We start from the raw sequence: 24,489 nt of genomic DNA on the forward strand, positions 1-24,489 counted from the left end.
GTGTTTGGATGACCTCATTTAAGGTTCCCAACAAAACACTCACTATCCTAAGGAAAAATTGCCTAAAATTATTACACACAAATGGAAGTAGGGTGACCTATTGGAGGCTCCCAACTTACTTCCAACGAAAGGCCTTTTTGTTACAAAATTTGAAAGCAAAACAAATTGCCAATTACAAAATTACAAAAAAAAAAAGTCCTCAATTGTGGTGGCTATTCTCTCTTTAGTATTTCACTCAATTTGGAGTGCTTCTTAGTCCAATAGCTCTTAAGGTGGTTGGCCCCTTGCTTATTGACTCAAATTCTTCAAGATATGGCACCAATCCTCCTTTCCAATTTCCTATATGGCAACTCACAAGCAAGGAAACAAAGAGACAAGCAATAACCAAAGACAAAAAAATTAAATGAAAGCTAAACCAATAGAGTTTTAACAAGACAAATTTCCAAGGATTATTCAACAATTAAAGCAATGAAAAGCACAAAAAAGCAAGCTAGGACTCAGAGAAACCTAGAATGGCTCTAGAGTAGAGTAGAAAAACTCTAAAAAAAAGACTCAAGAAACCTCTAGTTTTAGAACTTGTTTTTACAATAATTTTCAATTGAAATTTCAGAACTAGGATTGGTATAAAATAGGCACCAATTATAGAACAAATTTTGAGCCAAAACAACAAGCACACTTTCCTTTCACTTTTTTTTTTCCTGGACACTGATTTTTTCTGCCAACTTGTGCGATTTTTCTTATTTTTTCCTTTAATCCAAATAGCTTGGTTCTTTTTTTATAATTTTGGTCCAGATGTCTAGAAAATTCATTAAAACCTTCAGCTCAAACAACATAGTGAACAATTCCCAGTAATTTATACAAGTTCATATGTTCAAGATGCCAGCACCAGCGATTTCAACCTAGAAATCAAGAGTAGTGTTTATGTTGCTTAAGGCTTGGATAGTTACAATTTGTGTTTGCTTATGCTCAATTATCTTGAATAACACAATTCAAGATAGCTTAAAACTTATTTTGATTCACAAATCCAGCCACAACTCAGCACCACAACTCAACTTCATCATAGGCATCATGTAGAAAACTTAGAAAACAAAAAAAAGTTCAAGAACAAGACTACTTCTAGGAATTGATTTAGAACATGCTATGAACTAAATAACATGCATGAATTAGACTCAAAATTCAAAAGATAGGCTAAGAATGACAAGAATACATGAACAAATGTATCTAGAATTCAATCAACAAAATAAAATTCAACACAAACTTAGAACATAATGTGATAATTACTATGACTAAACATGACTCTAAGACAACATGGATTAAGTGATTTACACTTAGATTTTTGTGTTTTTTTAATCAATATTTTGGAAGAACATTTAGATCTAAGGTTCTGCACAAGAATATTATGAATGAAAAATGATAGAACCTAAAATCAACACAAAAACAAGATTCAAGAGTAGATGTACAAAATTTGAACCATAGAAATGCAAGAACAAGTGTAGATTTAAGATTTAATCGGTTTACTTTTTTTGAATCTACTCTAAACAGCACCAAACCACAAGACAATGCAGGATATACATGTAGAATAAGATGAAGAACAAGGAATTAAAGAGAATTCACCGAACAAAATGATAGAGGAAGCAAAAGAACATCACCTAGATGAAGATGCTCTTGATACCACATGATGTAAGCTCCATTGGAGCTTGTAGGCCTAGGATCTTCTTCATCAATGGATTCCTTTGCTTCTTGGAAGATGAATGGCAGCGGAATGGAGAAGGAAGAGAGAGAGGAGACGCCACTTCAAGGAGAAGATGAGTCTAGAAGATGCTCACCACCATGGAAGGCCATGGATAATGGCTTGGAGGAAGAAGGAGATGAATGAAGGGAGAGGGAGAGAAGAGCACGAAATTTTGTGCTCTAAAAGAGCTTTGAAATCTGAAGTTTAATTTTCAAATCATCAAAGTTTTCCAAAAAAAATGCACACACATGACCTCTATTTATAGCCTAAGTGTCACACAAAATTGGAGGGAAATTCAAATTTCACTTGAATTTGAAATTGAATTTGTGGAGCCAAACTTTGGAGCCAAAATTTCACTAATTATGTTTAGTGAATTTTAGTTATGGTTCAGCCCACTAATCCAAGATCAATTCCAAGATTCTCCACTAAGTGTGCTTAGGTGTCATGAGGCATGAAAAGCATGAAGGACATGCACAAAGTGTGACTATATGATGTGGCAATGGGGTGTAGTAAGCAAATACTCACTTCCCCCTCTAAAATTTAATTGGATTGGGCTTCTACCAATTCAATTAAATTTATTTCCAACCACACACATCAAATATCCACTTAGTGCATGTGAAATTACAAAACTACTCATAATACAAAAACTAGTGTAGGTGCCCTAAAATACAAGGGCTGAAAAAATCCTATATTTCTAGGGTACCCTACCTACAATATGGAACCCTAAATACAAGGACCAAATCCTAGTCTAATATGTACAAAGATAATTGGATCCAACCTTGGCCCATGGGCTCAGAAATCTACCCTGAGGTTCTTGAGAATCCTAGGGCCTTCTTCAGCAGCTCTAGCCCAATCTTCTTGGAGCCTCTTGCTCATGGTTCTAGTGACTGGTCCCTTCCTAGGGAGGATTTCATCAGTTATCATCAGGCGTGCAATTGATTGGGATGATAGTGATATAGATTAGGAAAATCTATGGTGTCATTTTGCAAAACAATGTTTGTTTATGTTTATTTCAGACGTCCTTATATTTATCTTCAAACAATTTGAGATTACAACAATTTAATATGAATGTTGCTTCTTTTATCTTTTTATAATGTCTTTTTTATTTTTCTTCCATCGAAAATCATTTAGACAAAAGACCCATGCATGCGCACGGGTTACCGACTAGTTAAATATAAATATAGTTAATTACAACACTTACTTGAGCAAGCACTATCTACTTTAGCTTGTCTGACCACTGTTGGAAAGACTGAAACTTTAAAAAATTATTCTTTGATGTGACATCATCATATGACATATAACTGAGTTTTATTAATTATTTTTTATGAATTAAAAAATATGATTATTCAAGACATATATCAAAATCATTAAAATACATGATCTCAAATCATATAATAAGTTTTTTTAAAAAAATTATTTTTCTTAGATAAAGCATGTTCAAATAATATTTTAAAATATTATTTGAAGCAAAAGGATTATTATCTGAAATACTTTTTGACTCAGAGAACGATTATAATAGGTCCTATACTCCTATTATTAGTTCTAATTATCTCATGTCATAACATTTTCATTTTTTTGTGTGTACAATACCGATAAGAAAGTTCAACAAACCTAGTGTAAATTACCCGATTAGCCTCTTATCACTAGGCCCATTGTAGTGAATTTATGACATTCTCATGTTAATAAACAATCCTGATACCGATTCGGGCATTATCATCATATCTATGTAAGCTAATTAGTACATTGACATTGTATATATATGTAAGAAGGAATTAACTTGAAAATAATGGACTTTGTTTCTTACTTACCCTTCCAAAGCTATAAAAATCTGCAACAACAGCTAAAGGGACAGCAGGAAAAAGCAGTGCAAGCTTAGTCCCAAAAATGACCTCTCGCAAATTGGTTGTGAAATTCCCAAGCATTTGGAATCGAACTTTGGTGTCCAGAAATAGACACTTCTTTGTTACAATTGAACTAAGGTTCTTTGCCTATGGTGGTGCAGTCTTTGCACTTGTAATAACATTGTTGTTGCCATGCTCAGCGTGTTGTAATTCACCTCCAAGATGTTCAAGTCCTCCTCCATGGTGTGGTGTGCCATTTGAAAGCAACCAATTAATTAAGACTTAGTTCTTCATATCACTCGGGGCTGTGATTAGTGAAGATTTGAATGAGGTAAAATTATGTATAGTGTCTATAAGGACTATAAGCCTATTGGGGTTGAGTATATATATTTGGATTATTTGGTTTGGTTATAGTGAGGAATTTTTATGGTATACTCTCTATTATACGTACAACGATAGCTTATTCCCAATATTCATTTGTTGGACGAGATTAGTGAGAAGCAGTATGTAACCATGTACCATGTAGTTTTTTTTTGAAGAATTGAATCTTTGAAGTTTCGAGGAATTTTCACAGCTCTTGCTAGCTTTATTAGAATAAATATTTTACACTGCCGATGGGGGTTTTGTTATTGGATGTTAGTAGTGAAGTGAAATAGGGGGTGTCTAATTTTTGCTGTTTAAATAGGGTTAAATTAATCATTAGGTACGTGAAGTATTTGGAATTTTTAATTAAAAAGTCTCTAAATTAATAAAAAAAATGTACTCGAATCCCTAATTTTATAAGAATTTTGTAATTGGGTACGTCTCTAGTCTTAGATTATACCATGTAGTCAGAAACAGTATGTAGCCATGTATTATTTAGTGAAATTTCTCTTTCTAATTATTTGTTTTTATTTATAAAACTTGAATTTAAGACGTTAATTAAGAGACATGATGTAGTAACATTTAGGTCAATATATTGATAAAACACTGTGATATGATTATAAGAATTGCTTCATAATACAAACCCATTACTACGAATGTCGTACGAATTCATGTCTTTACACGTACCGTTAATTGGACAAATACTAAATGTAAAATTTAAAATCAAGAAATTTGACGGAAATCAACGATCAATTGAATTTAGATTTCGTACAAGACAAATTAACAACAATAAGTTTTTTTTTCTATTATTATTAATGTGGCGTGATGTATAAAAAGTTTGAATGGTAATAGTAAAGCATTCTCTCAATAACCTATTTAATACTAATTAATAGATAATGTATAGAAAATTAAAATTTATAATTTTTTAATTTGTAGATATAAAAATTCTTAAACTAATAATCTGATAACTTCATATTGACTAAATTTAAATAATAGTATTATAAAAAAAAGGGACTTCAACTTCATTGTTAACCTACAATATTTCTCCAATGACGTAAATTAAGCATCAAAATCCATATGGCATTGGCTGATATTAATTGCAGAGCATACATAACAAGTAAACTCTTGGGAGGTTTTACGTAGAGAAAGGCACTAGTGTCGGCACAACATTAATAGTTTGCTGCTTCTTGAAGATACTCAATAAGGGGACGAAGTTTCCTACCAGAGTACTATATATAATGCACTATGCATCTAAGAGAGATCCAACCGAGCTTGTTGAAACAATTCTTTACCATAAAGTCAGCACATGTAATAATTAAATGTAGTTAAGTGGCACATTTTCCAGCTGCTAGGTTTTTTAAACTTATTTTAACATAGTAAATCATATGATTAAAATTTTGATCGCAATGAATTTCATGCGGAAACTATGCTTTTCTTATATGGAAATCGTTTTGAACTCATTTAGGGTATGTATGCTTTTCAATCCTTATGCAGAACACACTCCTGATTAATTAAGTTCATCATTCAAAACCCTTATCTTTTTTTGGATTGAAAAGCCCACAATTGCACATGCTTATCATAAATCATAATCGAATTTGAGTGAACAATGTCGTGGATCAGTGGATTTGGTGGTGTTTTCTCAATCTAAGGTTTCTGTTATACGTCCCTTTTTCGAGGTTAAGGATCTAGAGGCTGAGAAGTTGTTGGCAATGGTGACAGCGAGCATAGGCAAGTGTCAACAAGAGAGAGAGAGGGGAGGGAATCACATCGAAATAGGTAATCTTGTTGTCGTGCGTGATGTAGAGGGAACTACACGTGGTGAAGATAAGAGTGGAGGGGTAATCACATCCGCTCAAGTCTGTAATGAATAAAATTTGTTACTCTCTCATTGCTTTTTGAGATTTGCAGTGTAGAAGAGTTTCGATTGGGAAAGGTTGGAGAGTTTCGATTTGGAAGGAGAGGAAGTTAATGAGATGGGATTAGATGCGAGATGTTTTGGCCTTTGAGGGAAGATTAACGGTTCTAAGGAAAGAGGGAAGGAGTAAAACAATTTAGTGATTAGGGTTTTTTTTTTCATTTTGTGGTGATTTTTAGCCACTAGTATGCTAATATCATTAACGACGTTAACTTCAAACTCATAAAAAGACCATTTTAAAAAGATAAATGATCAAAATGAACCAAAAAATAAGATAAGGGACCAAATAGATCATTTGGCCATATATATATATATATATATATATATATATATATATAGAGAGAGAGAGAGAGAGAGAGAGAGAGAACAACAAATAAGGTCACAGTGACAGAAGTGGTGACGATTGACGATGGTGGTGGTGACAGTTAATTATGGTGGTGATAGTAGTGGTGACTATGGTAGTGGATGCAACGGTGGTCATGGTGGTGGTAGATGGCAATGACAATCATGATGGTGATGGATTAAATGAGATATTTTAAGGAGTGATAATTGAGATCTTTATAGATTTATTTGTTGTCTGGTTAATCTTTTAAATATTTGATGATATATTAAATTTTAAATATTTTATTCTCATTTTTTTATAATTTTGATTTAATGATTGTTATTAGTTGTTCTCACATATTCTTTATATATATATATATATATATATATATATATATATATATATATATATATATATATATAACTTTTGAGAATTGAACTATGCCTAAATTTAAATTATAATTCGATATCATCAAACAACTCATTATTGAATCACTTGGGAATGCTAGTTTTGCAAAGTTTATACTCAAGATAGTCAATCTTAGCATGACAAATGTGTCAGAATTCTATATAAACTAATAATATGATCAAAATGGGATATACAAGTGAGAACTAGGAAGCAACCTTTATCATATGAGTTAATTTTTTATTGAGTCAGACTCAAATCAATAATATTTTTGAAATATTAAATATATTTATTCTTTTAAAACATTTTTAGTTTAATTATATTTTTAGTCCTTGAAATTTTTGGTAAATATGTTTCCTTATCTCTTAATTGTTTTTAAAAAACTTTTTAGTCCCTAACCATCAACGACATTAGTGAAACGACTAGCGTGGCTAACGAAGACAATGCCAACAACTTTTTGTCTTGCAAATTTCAGTCAAGTTTTTTTTCCCTATATTAAAAAGTGAATTTTAGTCATCAAAATTTAAAAGTAATTATTTAGTCCCCTTGATTTGGAAATAGCTTACTCTAGTCCTCACAATTGACATTGTTGAAAAAAAATTGTTGACATTACTAACAATGTGTATTTAAGGCAATTTTAAAAATATGTTAATGATGGTTTCAAGCTCAAAAAATTTAGATTAACAAATAATGTTTTAAATTATGTTTTGTAGCAATTTTAAATCCTAAAATCCAATAAAGCAAAATTAAGCATCATGTTCACACATTCCAGCTACAAGTCACCATATATACCTTTATCCAAAAATAAAAATGCAAGCTAAAATCCCACCATGGTGGCATGATGAGGAATAAGAGAAAAAGAAGATTAACAAGAGAGATGAAGATAAAGTGAGACATGTGTCACAACCTACCTCACGACAGGACGGTGAAAGAAAAATAAATAACATAAAAGCAAGCACATTCGTCTCCTAGGGAGAAAACGAGTAAAGTCGCAATCAACGTTTATTCGAGGAAAACGTTAGAAAAACCAAAAAGAGGTCTGCGAATCTTGAAAATAAGGGTTCGGGAATTGTTTACGCATAGAGAATGTATTAACACCCATGCACCCGTCACAAGGACGACAACTTTTAATTGAGTGTGCACAATGTGACTTCAAAATTATTTATTTTTCATTTTTTATATTTTTTTATTGTTTTTGGGGTCGACAAGGGGGCTGCCTTTCTCCTACATATCCCCAGGTGCGATGAAGAATTCAAACCTACGTAGTTCTTTAAGTTTGGATGTTTGTGTGTTAAATTGATTTTATGTTTTTTGAAAGATTTATTTTAATTGCAAACAAAGAGTCGTTTAAGGCGTTGGACCTTGAAACGATGTTTTAAATTTTGAAAAGCAGAGAGAATCGTTAAGGCGTTGGACCTTGAAACGATCTCAAGTGATATTTGGTGAAATGAAGTTTAGTTATGAGTTGGTTTTATTTTGGTTTTTTGTCTATTAACTTTCAATCTCTTTTAAGATAACTTTACGATACTAGTGATCGGTTGAGATTAAACTTTACAAAAGAAAATGAGATTATCTATGATAGATGGAGGAGATGAATGTGCACATAATAATAAGGGGGACCCCTAAGGGTACATAAATCACATTTAATCCTTAAAAACAAAACTAACCGATTGTCGAACGAAGAACACCAAACAAGAAACAACATAGGGAATGATCACGGTCGCGATTTGGTAGTGCCTCAGCTTTGTTTCCTCTTCTTTCTTCTTCTTCTTCTCTCTTAATTTTCTCAAGTTACGAACCTTCCAACCCCTTAAAGACCACCCTAGGATACCTATTTATAGGAAAATAGTCACCTTGGGACGGTTTAAGCTCGCCCAGGCGAGCTGGAGCTTAGCCCTGAAGTAATGAGCTCGCCCAGGCGAGTTGGTTGCTTAGCCAAGAGGTAATTCCATGGCCCAGGCGAGCCAGATGCTAGCCTGGGCGAGCTGGGGTCTAGAAAAATCAAGAAGAAGACCCCTTTTCCCCCTTCCTTGGTATCCTTTTGTATTCTTGATCAAAACACCGAGTGATCCTTTGCTTTGTGTGGTAATTGGTGTCGAACACCGCAATTCGGCTATCGAGAATCAAAACATCAGTGAATGATAGTCCTCGGACAAAATTAGGGCCTGACAGTTGCCCCTCTTTACTTATCTTTTATTGAAAATAAAAGGTAGGTAAAGATAAGGACCCTAATTTCATATGAGTGATCTTGCTATTCAAAAACCAGACGCCAGAGAAAACAAGAGAAGTGAAACTGAAAAAACAAAAGGACATTGAAGTCCTATAACCCCAATGAGAGGACCTTGAAGTCTTATAAAACGTAAAATGGAGGACATTGAAGTCTTGTAGAGCATAAAAGCGGGAGACACTTGAAGTTTTTTTTTTCACAGCATAAAAAAAGAGGACTTGAGTCCTAAGAAACACAAAGACAAAGACATTGAGTCCTATGAAAAAAAGACGAGGACATTGAATCCTATGAAAGATAAAGCAGAAGACGTCAAAGTCTTTGAAAAAAAGTAAAACAGAAGACATTGAAGTCTTATAAATCATAGAGCAAGAGACATTGTAGTCTTGGAAACATAAAACAGAAGACATTGTAGTCTTTAAAAGCGTAAATGACTGAAGACATTGTAGTCTTTGAAAGCGTAAATGACAAAAGACATTGTAGACTTTGAAAGCATAAATGACAAAAAACATTCTAGTCTTTGAAAGTGACAATGACAAAAGTCATTAAAGTCTTTGAAAGCATAAATGACGGAAGACATTGTAGTCTCTCGAAGCGTAAATGACCGAAGACATTGTAGCCTTTGAAAGCATAAATGACTGAAGACATTGTAGTCTTTGAAAACATAAATGATTGAAGACATTGTAGTCTTTGAAAGCATAAATGACTGAAGACATTGTAGTCTTTAAAAGTGAAAATGAAAAAAGACATTGTAGTATTTGGAAACGTAAATGACTGAAGACATTGTAGTCTTTGAAAGCGAAAATGAAAAAAAAAACATTGTAGTCTTTGAAAACGTAAATGACTGAACACATTGTAGTCTTTGAAAGCATAAATGAAAAAAAGACATTGTAATCTTTGAAAGCAAAAATGACAAAAGACATTGTAGTCTTTGAAAGAGAAAATGACAAAAGACATTGTAGTCTTTGAAAGCATAAATGACTGAAGACATTGTAGTCTTTGAAAGCGAAAATGACAAAAGACATTGTAGTCTTTGAAAGCATAAATGATAAAAGACATTGAAAGCATAAATGAAAAAAGACATTGTAGTCTCTAAAAGCATAAATGAATGAAGACATTGTAGTCTTTGAAAGCATAAATGACAAAAGATATTGTAGTCTTTGAAAGCATAAATGACTGAAGACATTGTTGTGTCTGAAAGCGTAAATGACTGAAGACATTGTAGTGTTTGAAAGCATAAATGACTGAAGACATTGCAGACTTTGAAAATGCAAAAGACTGAAGACATTGTAGTCTTTGAAAGCGTAAATGACTTAAGACATTGTAATCTTTGAAATGTATCTGAGGACATTATAGTATTTGAAAGCGTAAATGACTGAAGACATTGAAGTCTTTGAAATCATAAAAGACTGAAGACATTGAAGTCTTTGAAATCATAAAGCAAAAGACATTATAGTCTTGGAAAGTGTGAAAGCAAAAGACACTGTAGTCTTTTGAAACATAAAGAAAAGGACGTTGAGTCCAATGAGTCATGCAATTGGATTTTGGAAATTGGTATATAATGAGAAATCTATGGACTCATAGCCTGATGTGAAACATGAGTTTTGGAATGCATGAACATGCAAACTTCGCCCTAAAATGAAGTAATTGCAGGTTTTGTATGCAACAATGTAATGCAATGAAAAATTGTGCAATGTTCATGACATTCTTTCTTCTTTTGGTGATCTTAATTTTTTTTTGTTTTTGTGTGAAAAACACAGATTGATTGTCTCTTTCTAAAAGACGTGATAACTCATGCAACCTCATTCTATCTTTTGCAAATCTCTTTGGGATCTCCCTCAGAGTGTATGTTTTGATTTAATCACTTGACAGTTTTGGGTGACGACAGTGGAGTCGTTTGACATTTAATCAATCAACTGAAATATTGATCCTGGGATTCATCCTTTCTTTTTTGTTTAAAAACTTTGATTATTCTACACAGCAAGAAAATATATGGCTTTAGGACCAATCACATGCACTATTGAAGGATGGAAATGGATTGTTACACTTTGGTATATGACCAAGTGAAACTTTCCTGATTTAAGGTCATAAAGTGATGCCAAGGGTCTATCGATCCTGCTGAAACTTGATGACATGGGCTGATCCTGAAAGACTTTATACAACAAAGGTCACCTTTGGATTCAAAAGGAACCGTAAGGAGTCTACATGAGTGACTAACATCAGATGTACCTTACTGTCACAATTGTCTTTGAGCATTTTCCACAAGCTCCTGGTTGAATGAGTTTTTCTTCTCAAATGTGCAAATTCAAAACCTCGAGGATTTTTTTTCTATATCTTCTTTTCAACAATCACAAGCGTCTGCGGGTTCCATTCCAAAATCCAAACTGAAAAGCAAAATTAGTCATTCCTTGATCCACATGGACTTCATTGGGCTTGTAACGTGGTCAAGGGCAAGAGGGCTATGAAAGAAACGATCAGAGAGGCTCAAAGAGTGTTTAAGGGTTATATTGAGTAAGAACCTTGAGAGTCTCGCTTATACTCCTTTTTTTTGGGCTGGGCTCTACTCCTTTTGTCTTATTCATTAATCTTTATTGCACTTTTGTGCCTTTCTTGTAAAATTTGGAGATCTTTTGTCTCTTTTTTTTCTTCACTCACCTTTGGCGGAATTTATTTTATTTATTTTTTCATTGTTGCCCAACTTCATGCATGTGTTGTTTGCATTGCTCTTCCCGCCGGTTCAGCGGTGGTTCCTACTCAGGGTTTCTATTTTGTTTTTGTTGTTTTTTTTTTGTTTTTTTTAGAAAACAAATATGCTTTGGCTCGAAGGGGGTAGCAAGGGATAAATTAGTGTTTGGGATGTTGAAACACGACTATGTGTCATTTCAAATCTTGACTAGATACTTTTATAGCTTGGATTTTGGGACCAAACCTATGATAAACATGCTCCTTATTCTTTCTTCCTTTTATTTTTTATTACCTTAATTTTGCCTAGACTCCTCTTTCAGGTTTTCAACGTACCGGGTGAGAACTTTTGATCTGCCCCTAGGTTCCCTTGAGGCTCATGCATGGTGCCTCTCATTGTCCCAGTGTAGAGCTCTGAGGTATCTATTGATGTCTTTTCATGACCTTGTAGCAAGGAAAAATGAAAGAAACTGTGCAGGTTCTCGAAAATGAATTTTCAAGGATGAGAAATATTTAAAAGATTTTCAATTGACAAATTAAGTCGAATAACTCTTGTTCTTGACATCCCATTTTTCTCTCAAAAGACAACTTTTAAGAACGATAAAATAAGGTCATATGAATGTTTGTATTTCTTATTTTTGATTTGAAACACAATCAATCAATCATTTTTTTACTTTACTCGTCGTTTACGGCACCCCCACCAAACATGTAGAACGAGCAATTTCTGATTGAACAGACTTGGAGATCAACTCGGGAGTGCAGGTCACTTGAGCAAACAAAGCCAACGACATACATTCACATTCTAGTGGATGTTTAAATAAATACACAAAGATGTAATTATGAGAGAATGAGAGGCAAGGACATCAAATTTATCCATATTATTAGCATTGTGACTGTTGTTTATAGTAATGGCATAAACTTGAAAATCCTAATGAACCATTGGAGACATCTAACAACAACCTTCAAATTTCCCCAAGTATCATGCATAGTATCGCTTGACAACGTCAAAATTCACAAGCAATTGTCCTCCTCGAATTTTAGCAAACCTGCATCAATTAGACTTTGCACCTTATGTTTCAGGGTCATACGATGCTTAATGGAATGCTCCGGAACTCCTCCATGATAAGCACATGTTGTATTCGAGTTGTATCCTCGAGAAAATGGAGGTTGAGGAATCTTTGTTAAGATTATGGCTACCATTGCATTATTAAGTAGATATGGGAGTAAGTTAGCATACGACACCGAAATTGGGGTGAATTCTAGAGGCTTTTTTTCTGGAAAATTCCTTCCCTGGTTGGTGTTTTGGTTTGTATTAAGGGTGGTGTTTGGCCTTGAATGTGCAGCAGGCGGGTTTTGTGGCCGATTTAGGGGCGACCCTTATGTATGATTGGGTGTTCTTGGCTGGTAGGGTGGTGGGTAATGAGAAGGACTGATATTGGCTGAGTATTGATATTGTTGAGCTAGTGGGAAATTTTGCCCTGTAGGGACGACAGCCACAACATGGGTTTCTCCCTCCTTCTTATTCTCTCTGTTTGCCCCAAGCTTCTTATTCATCAAAGCAGCATAATCAAACTTGCCTCTTCTCAGACCCACTTTGATCCTCTCACCAGCAAACACTAAATCTGCAAAGCTTGAAGGCATGTAGCCCACCATTTTCTCATAGTAGAACACCAGTAGCGTGTCCACTATCATTGTTATCATCTCCCTTTCCATCAATGGGGGCACTACTTGAGCTGCCAAATCCCTCTACCTTTGGGCATATTCTTTGAAAGATTCATGCTCCGAAGCCATATCAAACTTGCCCCTACATATGTTCTATAGCTGCATTCTATCCGGAGCCATATCAAAATTGTACTAATACTGCCTAATGAAGGAAACCATTAGGTCCTTCCAAGAATGGAGCCGGGAAGGTTCCAGATTAGTATACTAGGTGATGGCTGCCCCAGTAAGAGTTTCCTGGAAGAAATACATCAACAATTTTTCATCTTTCGAGTATGCCCCCATTTTCCTGCAGTACATCCTCAAATGATTCTTGGGGCAAGTAGTCCCCTTATACTTATCGAAATCTGGCACCTTGAACTTCAAAGGAATGACCACATTGGGCACTAGGCACAACTCTGCCATGTCAGCAAAAACATAATCTTCGCCTCCTTCAATAGCCCTCAACCTTTCCTCTATATGATCAAATTTCTCCCTTTCCACCATAGCAGGAGGCAGTCTTCCCATTGCAAAATGTAAGGGTTACAGTTGTGATTGCGGGCGATGCTGAGGGCCCCCAAAGGTGTTTGGTAGGGGTATGCCACCAAATGCTTGCCCCTCAGTGGCATATCTGAGGTAAGGCTCTAAGTCGGCCAGAGCGTGGTCCTGGGGTATTTCATGTGTTTCCCCCATGGGTTGAGGAACTGGTGCATGACCAGACCGGGGTTGTTGGCTCTCAATGGTTATGGGAGTGGAGTTGTTGACATTCTCCTCGAGAGCGTGTGCAACATTAGGTGGTGTATAGTAAGGAGGCAAGCCATATGGTTGGAAGGAATGCTTGCTCTGAACCTGCACAAAATGGGGGTCGCCCGCACTTCCCAATGCTTCGCCTCCCTGACCAACCATATCCGAGGCTAGACGATTTACTTGCTTGAGGCCAGATGGGTGAGTCGGGTCCACCTCAGTGGCAGTACTTGTGACAACGATTGTAGCCATGTTGGCCTCCACCAATTTTCTCATACTCATCATGGCTTCCATCATTGTGATCATTTGCTCTTTCATGGCCTCCGTGTCGGCCTTCATCCACTCTTGTAGCTCCTCTATTTCACTCATCACTTTAGCTTTGGCACGCGTTCGGTAAGGGCACCGTAAAACGCGTTCTTTCCTTTTGATTACAATGATTACAGTTCTGATTTCAAGGAAAGAATGCAATGAGCAATGCAACCAATGTGAAAAGAAAAATAAGCATGGATGTATGTGAATGATACATTGTTGAAGTATTGCAAATTTTACACAGGACATTCAATAGAACATAGGGTCGAATCAATTCAAATATTCATTAAAACAACATTGTTCATTACATCTTGTCAGAGTCAAAGTGCATCTAGAAATAAAACATAGACATCAATAGTTCCTAATTTTGTAAATCATTTAGCTCAATCATGTGTTGGCAGTAGCCAAATGAGCTATGTAAACTTGATCCATCTTCTGCCCCAACTTTTGCAAGCTGGTTACTTCCATACTTGACCTTCACTTGATGAAAATCTTTTCTTAAAAGCATGTGCTTGGTTCGACCCTATGTTTCCAAGAATAGAAATTTTGATTGCCAATACTTCAACACCACATTATAGAGGAGATATTGTGAATGATTAGGGTATGGTTATGCTATGCATGACAAACGTGCTTATCAAACTGACACAAGACACCCAAAAAGACCACCCTCTCTTATTAACAATGCATTGGGTACCATGTTTCAATCATTTTTAAAGAGAAATAGGTGTATAGTGTATAATCCCAACATGGTCTATTTATAGCTATCATCATGGTACCCAACACATGTAACTAAGAATGTGGTGTAAATTTCACACTAAATTCTAACTGTTTTTGTTTTTCTTGTGAGGAAAATGCAAGGCATGAGCAACTATGTATCAGGATCATGCATGAGTGAACATAACATATGAACAATGAAAATAGAATTTATGCAATCGGCAAAACAAAAGCATGCTAAATGAAGATGTATGATAATGCGATGACTTATGCAAATGCAATGCATGAATATGATAAATGATAAATGCAGGAATGAATGTGTCCATTATGATGCCAAGAAGAGATGCATGATGCGATCAAGAACCTAATGGAAAGGATCCAAAAGTCCACTTCTAGTGACAACTCCCGAGGGATGTTACACGTAACTTTATTGGCTTCTAGAGATATCATCCTATTAGATATTACATTGTGGCAATAGGGTTTATCAGCGACAACGCATCATCAAGAGAGGAAAACTCTAGATGAGGCTTCACTGTTATCAAGCGAGTCGAAGACCCAACATGACCACAGATCAACCTCCACTCCCTATGGCTCACACAGACCCAGGTATAGGGCCTAACATCTCAACGTGTGTGCAAAAGTGTAAGTGCCATGTGTTCATAGAGCAATCTAAGAATTACCCTACCCTACTTGCCAAGCAAACAGACAACTCCTAGGTAGATGCAACAAGTACATCACATGTCGTCTACCACAGGATTCAATGGCACAAAAAAACATTCCTAGCTACAAACGTAACAGATAGACAGATACACACTAAAAGACAATAACATAGCAAAGGTTATACACAAATATGAACAAAACAAAAGATAAAATGGAAAAGGGAACATAAATAAAGAAAAAGTCACAATAAAATTGCACACTGATCGAATAGCTTAACTGTCTAATGGTACCTAGTGGAGTTGTCATCTGTCACAACCTACCTCACGACGAGACAACGAAAGAAAAATAAGTAACATAAAAGCAAGCATGTTCGTCTCCTAGGGAGAAAACGAGTGGAGTCGCTGTTGGATTTCCCCTACAGTTACTTTTTTGGTCCAATTTTTCTTTATACAATTATGTTCAAGGGAAATCCGATTCGCCGGAAAGCGTACCGGATTGTCAAGTATTTAAAATTAAAATGGATGAATCCAAGTATCGAACTCAGGGAACTAGTATTAGAGAGGGTTAAATTCATAAATAAGGCATTGTTGAAAGAAACATTGGTAATTGATTGTTTAGAACAGAATTAAACTAAGTCTAGGCTTCAAAACAGTAAAAATGAAAGTAAATAAGATTGACAACTGAAACAGAACACACATTAAACAAAATACCAGGACACTAAACAACACTAACACACATACTAACACAATACTAACAATTTAAACATAAAACACGAAAGGATTAAACACACAACACTAGCTAGCTATTATGAACCTTTGGACACTGCTCCCCGGCAACGGCGCCAAATTTGATCGAGGCTGTACCCGAATCAAATAAACATGAAAATGCAGTAACTAGGAAGTGATCCTAGGTCGTTTCCCAACGAGCAGTGACAAACCAAATGTTCATAATATACTTGCAGTAACAGTAACGATTGGGGGGGGGGGTTGGTTGTTTGGTAATTAAAGAGCAGAACAAGTAAACTGGAATACGAAACTACTAATATTAAAAACGGGTTGTTTCCTCTGATTCAGAAGCCATTCTCTTATCCTGGGTTATGGAGAATTCGTCCCTAACAGTCAACCACTTAATCCAACCCTATTTCAATTTACTAAGCGAAAATCAACTTAGGGTTTTCAATACGTGATTAGGCACCACATACACCAGTTAGCCCTTCGTCCATTAAGCATGAACGCAAGTTAGGCTTAGAGGCAATTAATCGAACACAAAGTGTGCACTGATTAATATTCACGAAATTGGGATAACTGGTGAAGGGAAAACTGCCAGGAACCCACATTACAAGCGAAACCTCAAAGAGAGTTGGGCTTCATCCTCAAAAGGAAACAACACCAGAAAATCTAGCCTTCCATGGATTCAAATAGAAAATGCAAATGAAACATGAAACAGAAACATAAATGAACAGAAACGTAAATGAACAGAAACATAAATGAAAGTAGAAGAAGAAGCACGAATGAACTCGTAATTAGAAGCAGAAAACGGAAATTTGCATTAAGAACGAAAATTGTAACAAGGGAACAGAAAAACGTGAAAACCTAAAACCAAAGCTCTGAATAATGAAAATAGCATAACAGAATGCCTTGCACAAATCCCAAGGCAGCTATTTAAAAAGAGTCACTCAAAGTCACTGGGCCCTATTACAATACTCTGGCCCAAAACGAAATAAACACTGAACAACATAAAATAAAATTGCGAAATTTCCTAATTAGAAATTAACTAAGGTAAGCTCTGCTTTATTTGCCCTCTTCAAGTCCACAACTAAAATCCGGATTAAGCCCAATGTTTCATTAATTCCTGAAATTAGATTAAAAACATCAAATTAGCTAAATGAGCCCAAATAATAAAACTGCCTAATTAATTGACAATTAAGACCAATCAATAATTAAAATGGTGCAAAAAGGGTTTAGAAAATAGAAGAAAATGATGGCACATCAAAACCCCCCATACTTAGCCTTTTGCACTCCTGGGCAAAATGAAACAAAGAACAAAATCCAAGGATATCAAATAGAGACAAACAAACACATTCATATATTTCTCAATGAACATCAAGGAATGAAAGGAATGGGTAACATCTAACATAAGGAGATCCAAAAAGTCAAGACATTCATGAAAATCATCCAAGCAACCCAATCATGGCAAAATAGTTAATCAGCTCAAGAATGAAAAGTGATAAAGCCTCACAAGATATACACTCTATCTCTCAAGTGTCTAGGCTACTATTTACCCTCAAAGCACCCATGAAAGCAAACACCACATAGACTTGGCAAGATTCTAAAATTGACAATCAACCCACAAACACAAGCACATGAGGATCAAAAGGTCTTTTAAGGTTGTAATGGGGCCAAGGACAAGGTATGGAGAAATATGGAATAAGTGGCTAAATCCCAAAGGAATAGAGGAGCAAAGGGGAATAAGTGCATATTAAGAAAAAAAAATAAGAAAATAAAAAGAAGTAAAGATAAAAATTAAACATGAAGAGTAGAACCAAGAGTTTCATCATTCTTGTGCCATTTAAGATCTTATTCACTCAACTTTATTGCTTTTCTTTTTCTTTTTTCGAATATTTTTTTTTTACTCTATAGCCTTTGAGAAACAACATTTCATTCAGCATGTCCAACATTTAACCAATATACAATGTACATCAAGTATGGCCCAAAATACATCATGAAGCATAGCCAACAAAACAAGTTGTCCAATGAAACAAAAACCCCCCACACTTATTCCCAAAACAATTCCAAAGCTCCAAAATTCCTTAAGGATATGGTGATATCATGGTTTTCACTTAAGGCTTGTAGTGAGCTTCAAAACAAGGAAAGGGAAACAAGGCTCAAAAGGGCTATCAAAGGAATTAATTCAAGGTAGGTCCGTTTGGCTAGAAGCTTATAAGAACAAAATTGCCTCAATCATTTCCAAATATGCATGTGAATTAGGACGCATCAACAAGAATCAAGCCAAGGCTATTGTGCAAGCAATCAATGGGGCAAAACACACCAAATGATTATGATGATGGATGGCTCAAATTCTCACAAAGGTAAAATCATCACTTTCAAATTGAGCTTTCAAAACTATCATGACATGTAGAGAAGAATCAAGGATTTCAAGTCACAAAATGTCAAGAACTTTTATTTTCAAAACAATTACCCATTTCATGAACATATCCTATAATTCAAAGAAAAACATGCAAAGTCGTACGTGCACACAAAATTGACCCAAAATATTAAACTAAAAATCCGACGAAACTAACAACATTAACAAATTAACACAACTAACAAATTAACAAAACCAACAAAACTAGCAAAACCAAAGAACACTCCCCCCCCCCCATACTTAAACAACACATTGTCCTAAATGTAGCACAATTAAAAGATTAAAAACAATTAAATCATCAAAGAGAATCGGACAAGTGTAATAAAAGCAAAGAAGGAGATAGGAAAAGAAAAACTCCCTAAGTCATGGTGGAGGAAGAGTAGGGTGGAGTAAGGAAGTCTCTTCCACCACTACGTCCACTAAAGAAGGGTTCGTGAGGAATGGCTTAAGTCGATGTCCGTTGACCTTGAAGCTCTTGTTTGTGGAGTCGCTTTTGATCTCAACTGTACCATAAGGAAAAACATTAGTAACAACAAAAGGACCAATCCACTTAGACCTCAACTTACCACTCATGAGTCCAAGCCTAGAATTATACAATAACACTTTTTGCCCAACCACGAAGTCTTTTTTAACTATCATGCTATCATGGAACTTCTTGGTCTTTTCTTTGTAGAACTTGGCATTCTCGTAGCCTTCTAGGAGGATTTCATCTAACTCACTCAGTTGCAACTTTCTTTCCTCACCAGCTTGATCCATAGAGAAGTTGCAAGTCTTCACTGCCCAGTAAGCTTTGTGCTCAATTTCCACTGGAAGATGACATGCCTTTCCAAAGACAACCCGATAAGGAGACATTCCTGTAGGTGCTTTGTAGGCAGTCCGATGTGCCCAGAGAGCATCATCAAGCCTGGTACTCCAATCTTTCTTGCTTGGCTGCACAATCTTCTCTAAAATTCGCTTGATTTCTCGGTTAGAAATTTCTGCCTGTCCATTGGTCTAGGGGTGGTATGGTGTGGATACCCTGTGTACCACCCCGTACTTTTTAAGCAGGGCATGCATTGTCCTGTTGCAAAAATGGGTTCCTTGATCACTAACAAATGCTTTAGGTACTCCAAACCTGCAAAACAGATTAGACCTGACAAAGTCTGCGACAACTTTAGCATCATTAGTTCTAGTGGGCTTGGCTTCCACCCATTTTGAAACATAGTCAACTGCAAGGAGAATGTAAACATAACCAAAAGAGACAAGAAAAGGACCCATGAAATCTATACCCCAGACATCAAACACCTCACAAAATAGCATAGGTTGCTGAGGCATTTGTTGTCGCCGTGTAAGTGTATTTCCTGCTCTCTGACACTGCTCACAAGTGCTGCAGATCTTCCATGCATCTTTAAAGATGGTGGGCCAATAAAAACCACAATCAAGCACTTTGCGAGCTGTCCTTTGAACACCCAGATGACCTCCCGGTGCGGAAGAATGACAGAACTGCAGGACTGAGTCAGTCTCATGATCTGGAATGCACCGTCTAATGACCTGATCACTGCACAATTTCCACAAGTAGGGGTCATCCCAAATAAAATGCTTAGCATCACTTTTAATTTTATCTTTTTGGGCCTTAGATGCTAAGGGAGGAAAAACAGAGGCAACTAAATAATTGACAATGTTAGCAAACCAGGGAGTAGAAAGAGAGTCAGAAATACTATACAATATATACAAATGATCATCCGGGAAATCATCCCGAATAGGTGAATCTGCATCAGAGACACGTTCGATCCGACTCAAATGATCAGCAACTAGATTTTGTGCTCCGCTCCTATCACGGATCTCCAAGTCAAACTCTTGGAGCCAGAGCATCCATCGGATCAACCTAGGCTTAGAATCAGCCTTCTTCAACATGTACTTTAGAGCTGCATGGTCAGTATAAACAATAATGCGAGTACCAAGCAAATAAGATCGAAATTTTTCAAGAGCAAAAACTATGGCTAGAAGCTCTTTCTCAGTAGTAGTATAATTTGCTTGGGCAGCATCTAAGTCCAAGAAGCATAATATATCACCCTGGGCAATTTATCAATTTTCTGAGCAAGGACAGCCCCCAATGCATAATTTGATGCATCACACATAAGCTCAAAAGGGGCTGTCCAATCGGGTGCCTGGATGATGGGGGTGGTAGTCAACGCTCTTTTGAGGCAATCAAAAGCCTCTTTGCATCTGTCATTAAAGTCAAACTCCACCTCCTTTTGCACCAAGTTGGACAGTGGAAGGGCTGCTTTGCTAAAATCCCTTATAAAGCGCCTGTAGAATCCTGCATGACCAAGAAAAGATTGCACCTCTCGCACACAAGAGGGGTAAGGCAATTGTGAAATAACAGAAATTTTTGCAGGATCTACTTCAATACCCTTATTGGAAATAATGTGGCCTAAAACTATACCTTGCTCAACCATAAAATGACATTTTTCAAAATTTAGAACAAGGTTAGTTTCAATGCATCTATTCAAAACTTTTTCCAAACTATTCAAACAACCATCAAAAGAGGATCCATATACAGTGAAATCATCCATAAACACCTTTATGCAATTTTCTAAAAAATCACTGAAAATACTAATCATGCACCGCTGGAAAGGTACCAGGGGCATTGCACAGGCCGAAAGGCATCCACCTATAAGCAAAAGTGCCAAAGGGCAGGTGAATGTGGTCTTTTCCTGATCCTTAGGAGCAATAGTAATTTGCATATAACCAGAAAAACCATCAAGGAAACAGTAGTGGGATTTACCTGCCAGGCGTTCAAGCATCTGGTCAATGAATGGCAGGGGAAAATGGTCCTTTTTGGTAACCTGGTTAGCCTCCTATAGTCAATGCAGACTCTCCAACTGTTCTGCACCCGAGTAGGAATCAGCTCTTCCTTCTCATTTCTGATCACTGTGAGGATGCGACAAGAACCTAATGGAAAGGATCCAAAAGTCCACTTCTAGTGAACACTCCCGAGGGATGTTACACGTAACTTTATTGGCTTCTAGAGATATCATCCTATTAGATATTACATTGTGGCAATAGGGTTTATCAGCGACAACGCATCATCAAGAGAGGAAAACTCTAGATGAGGCTTCACTGTTATCAAGCGAGTCGAAGACCCAACATGACCACAGATCAACCTCCACTCCTATGGCTCACACAGACCCAGGTATAGGGCCTAACATCTCAACGTGTGTGCAAAAGTGTAAGTGCCATGTGTTCATAGAGCAATCTAAGAATTACCCTACCCTACTTGCCAAGCAAACAGACAACTCCTAGGTAGATGCAACAAGTACATCACATGTCGTCTACCACAGGATTCAATGGCACAAAAAAACATTCCTAGCTACAAACGTAACAGATAGACAGATACACACTAAAAGACAATAACATAGCAAAGGTTATACACAAATATGAACAAAACAAAAGATAAAATGGAAAAGGGAACTAAATAAAGAAAAAGTCACAATAAAATTGCACACTGATCGAATAGCTTAACTGTCTAATGGTACCTAGTGGAGTTGTCATCTGTCACAACCCTACCTCACGACGAGACAACGAAAGAAAAATAAGTAACATAAAAGCAAGCATGTTCGTCTCCTAGGGAGAAAACGAGTGAGTCGCTGTTGGATTTCCCCTACAGTTACTTTTTGGTCCAATTCTTTATACAATTATGTTCAAGGGAAATCCGATTCCGCGGAAAGCGTACCGGATTGTCAAGTATTTAAAATTAAAATGGATGAATCCAAGTATCGAACTCAGGGATACATATTAGAGAGGGTTAAATTCATAAATAAGGCATTGTTGAAAGAAACATTGGTAATTGATTGTTTAGAACAGATTAAAACTAATCTAGGCTTCAAAACAGTAAAAATGAAAGTAAATAAGATTGACAACTGAAACAGAACACACATTAAACAAAATACCAGGACACTAAACAACACTAACACACATACTAACACAATACTAACAATTTAAACATAAAACACGAAAGGATTAAACACACAACACTAGCTAGCTATTATGAACCTTTGGACACTGCTCCCCGGCAACGGCGCCAAATTTGATCGAGGCTGTACCCGAATCAAATAAACATGAAAATGCAGTAACTAGGAAGTGATCCTAGGTCGTTCCCAACGAGCAGTGACAAACCAAATGTTCATAATATACTTGCAGTAACAGTAACGATTGGGGGGGGGGTTGGTTGTTTGGTAATTAAAGAGCAGAACAAGTAAACTGGAATACGAAACTACTAATATTAAAAACGGGTTGTTTCCTCTGATTCAGAAGCCATTCTCTTATCCTGGGTTATGGAGAATTCGTCCCTACAGTCAACCACTTAATCCAACCCTATTTCAATTTACTAAGCGAAAATCAACTTAGGGTTTTCAATACGTGATTAGGCACACATACACCAGTTAGCCCTTCGTCCATTAAGCATGAACGCAAGTTAGGCTTAGAGGCAATTAATCGAACACAAAGTGTGCACTGATTAATATTCACGAAATTGGGATAACTGGTGAAGGGAAACTGCCAGGAACCCACATTACAAGCGAAACCTCAAAGAGAGTTGGGCTTCATCCTCAAAAGGAAAACACCAGAAAATCTAGCCTTCCATGGATTCAAATAGAAAATGCAAATGAAACATGAAACAGAAACATAAATGAACAGAAACGTAAATGAACAGAAACATAAATGAAAGTAAAGAAGAAGCACGAATGAACTCGTAATTAGAAGCAGAAAACGGAATTTGCATTAAGAACGAAAATTGTAACAAGGGAACAAAAAACGTGAAAACCTAAAACCAAAGCTCTGAATAATGAAAATAGCATAACAGAATGCCTTGCACAAATCCAAGGCAGCTATTTAAAAAGAGTCACTCAAAGTCACTGGGCCCTATTACAATACTCTGGCCCAAAACGAAATAAACACTGAACAACATAAAATAAAATTGCGAAATTTCCTAATTAGAAATTAAACTAAGTAAGCTCTGCTTTATTTGCCCTCTTCAAGTCCAACTAAAATCCGGATTAAGCCCAATGTTTCATTAATTCCTGAAATTAGATTAAAAACATCAAATTAGCTAAATGAGCCCAAATAATAAAACTGCCTAATTAATTGACAATTAAGACCAATCAATAATTAAATGGTGCAAAAAGGGTTTAGAAAATAGAAGAAAATGATGGCACATCAAAACCCCCCATACTTAGCCTTTTGCACTCCTGGGCAAAATGAAACAAAGAACAAAATCCAAGGATATCAAATAGAGACAAACAAACACATTCATATATTCTCAATGAACATCAAGGAATGAAAGGAATGGGTAACATCTAACATAAGGAGATCCAAAAAGTCAAGACATTCATGAAAATCATCCAAGCAACCCAATCATGGCAAAATAGTTAATCAGCTCAAGAATGAAAAGTGATAAAGCCTCACAAGTATACACTCTATCTCTCAAGTGTCTAGGCTACTATTTACCCTCAAAGCACCCATGAAAGCAAACACCACATAGACTTGGCAAGATTCTAAAATTGACAATCAACCCACAAACACAAGCACATGAGGATCAAAAGTCTTTTAAGGTTGTAATGGGGCCAAGGACAAGGTATGGAGAAATATGGAATAAGTGGCTAAATCCCAAAGGAATAGAGGAGCAAAGGGGAATAAGTGCATATTAAGAAAAAAAAATAGAAAATAAAAAGAAGTAAAGATAAAAATTAAAACATG

The 24,489-nt window shown here is 36.1% G+C and overlaps 1 pseudogene; it reads right to left on the reverse strand.

Annotated features, from left to right (window-relative positions):
* LOC114373116 overlaps positions 1–3,899 on the reverse strand; it is a 56,846-nt pseudogene extending 52,947 nt beyond the window's left edge.
* Between the last annotated feature and the right edge of the window lie 20,590 nt (positions 3,900–24,489).

Source organism: Glycine soja, chromosome 11, assembly GCF_004193775.1.
Source record: "Glycine soja cultivar W05 chromosome 11, ASM419377v2, whole genome shotgun sequence".
NCBI lineage: Eukaryota > Viridiplantae > Streptophyta > Magnoliopsida > Fabales > Fabaceae > Glycine > Glycine soja.